The sequence below is a fragment of the Carlito syrichta genome, unplaced genomic scaffold (assembly GCF_000164805.1).
Source record: "Carlito syrichta isolate Samal-C Ts95f unplaced genomic scaffold, Tarsius_syrichta-2.0.1 Scaffold307227, whole genome shotgun sequence".
NCBI classification, from domain to species: Eukaryota; Metazoa; Chordata; class Mammalia; order Primates; family Tarsiidae; genus Carlito; species Carlito syrichta.
Genome location: NW_007251323.1, coordinates 445,069 through 447,749, shown reverse-complemented (window position 1 = coordinate 447,749; position 2,681 = coordinate 445,069).

Genomic DNA, 2,681 nt, shown 5'->3' with positions numbered 1-2,681 from the left:
AGGTGGGTCTCGAACCCGTGAGCTCAGGCAATCCACTCACCTCAGCCTCCCAAAGGCGCAAGATTACAGGCTGAGCCACCGAGTCCGGTTTGGAATAGCATTTAACCATGAAAACGGAACAGATGTATGCAACATAGATGAATCTCAAAATAATTATGATAAAGGCCAGACGCCCCCAAGTACATATATTATTTATAGAAAATACTTTAAAAATGCAAGCCATTATTATCTGAGTCATGGCACCAAAATAACAACAACAAAATGCAAACCAATAGATCAACAGAAAGCAGATCAGTGGTAGCCTGAGACAGAACGAATTTTATTTTTATTTATTTATTTATTTATTTATTATTTATTTATTTTTTTGAGTTGGAGTCTCACTTTGTTACCCAGACTGGAGTGCAGTGGCCGCTCCTAGCCACCGCAGCCTCGACCTGCTGGGCTCCGGCGATCGCAGCCTTGACCTGTGGGCTCCGGCGATCCTTCCGCCTCAACCTTCCAAGTAGTTGGAACTACAGGCGCACGCTACCACACCCAGCTAATTTTTGATTTATTGTAGAGATGAGGTCTGGCCAAGCTGGCCAGGCAGGTCTCGAACCCGCGGGCTCAGGCAATCCACTCACCCCAGCCTCCCAAAGGCGCGGGATTACAGGCTGAGCCACCGAGCCGGTTTCAGAACGAATTTTAATAGGGCATGGTGATACTTGGAGGAGGTATTCAGAGTCTTGATTGTGGTGATGGTTTCACTTTTCAAATTTAAATGTTTATAATTTATTATGTGTCAATTATGCCTCAGAGCTCATTTAAAAAATAGAGTGTGAGGTATGTTGCTTTAAATTTGTCTAGGGGCTGGGCACAGTGACTCATGCCTGTAATTCTAGCACTTGTGGAGGCAGAGGCAGGAGGATTGCTGGAGCCCAGAAATTCAAGACCAGCCTGGGCAATATAGTGAGACCTGTCTCTTCAAAAAATAATTAATTTATCAATTAAAGCCTAGGACTTTAACTTCCCAAGCTCCAGGATTCCTGGGTTTTGCTTTTGAATATTTCTAGTTCTTACTTAGGTGAGATGAGCTAACAGCTAGGGCCTATTTCACAATAGCTTGATGGTTTAAAACATGGAGCAATTTGGGAGGCTGAGGCAAGAGGACTGCCTGAGCTCAGGGGTTCAAAACCAGCCTGCGCAACTTGGGAAGACCTCGTCTCTACAATAAATCGAAAAATAAGCCCGGCATGGTAGCATACACCTGTAGTTCCGGCTACTTGGAAGGCTGAGGTAGAAGGATCGCCGGAGCCCAGTAGGTCGAGGCTGCGGTAGCTATGAGCATGCCACTGCACTCCAGCCTGGGCGACAGAGTGAAACTCCAACTCAAAACAAAAACAAAAACAAAACAAAAAAACAACCCCAAAACCCCACAAATGAGTCTTTCCTTTTCCAGGTGCCACACCTCCTCAGATGGTCCAAGATGAAGAGCAAACACATCTCTGGAAACCAACAGATAGAACCATCCGATGAAGAATTTATTTTCTTTTTTTAAGTTGAAAAAACATTTATTTCACCAGAAAGAAAAGTGTGATCCAAATGGATAGGTCTAGACTCTGTACCAAAACGAGACCCAGGCGCAGTTCGACACGGTCATTACTGGAAGCAGGAGACAGGGAGGAGATGGCACAACCCTTACCAGTTTCCGTACACAATAAGGCCTGCAGAGAGAACAGAACAGGAATGTGAGGCTCCCAAAGTATGGAAGGGCAGGAAGGACTGGAAAATGGGCAGGAGAGGAAAGAAAAGGAACACAAGATCTGGACTCACAAGGCAAATTACAGGCCAGGCACCTGAGGGACTGACCACACAGAGCCAAGTTGTCCTGGTGACGGGGCACCACCCAGGGTATGTCCTTGTGCAGAAATGCAGCTCAGATTCCAGCCCACACACATTTCACCTTGAATTCTGGGTTAGCAGGCTCCTGATGGCCTCGGCTGCATCCTCTGCTGGCTCCACGTGTATAAGGGCACGATCTTTCACAATGTCACATTTGATGACTGGCCTGGGCGCCTCACACTCGACCTGGAGCTCCTTGTGGGTGCAGCTGGGACTGATGTTATCCACAGGGCAACTTTGCTGAGGTTTTTCTCTAAGTCTTGCTGGCTTCCACGTGGGTGTTCATCCCACAAAGCTAGTAGTGGTGCAGGTTGTCGACGGCAGCTGTGTCCTTCATGGGCACAAAACTGTAGTTCTTGTTTTGTTTTGTTTTTGAGTTGGAGTTTCACTCTGTCACTCAGGTTGGACTGCAGTGGCACTCTCATGGCCAGCACAGCCTCGACCTCCTGGGCTCTGGTGATCCTCCAGCCTCAGCCTTCCAAGTAGCTGGAACTACAGGCATGCGCCACCACACCCGGCTAATTTTTTTATTTATTGTAGAGACGAGGTCTTCCCAAGTTGCCCAGGCTGGTCTCAAACCCGTGGGCTCAGGCAATCCTCTCACCTCAGCCTCCCAAAGTGCTTGAGTTATAGACATGAGCCACCATGGCCAGCCGCCATAGTTCTTAATGATGTCACATCCCAGCACGTTTCCATACTGCTCGTAGGGTGAGCAGATCTGCTCTGAGGCCTCCCAGGGCAGGTTTCCCAAGTCCAGTTTCACTCTCATGACAAGAGCCTGCACGGAAATCAACAGGATC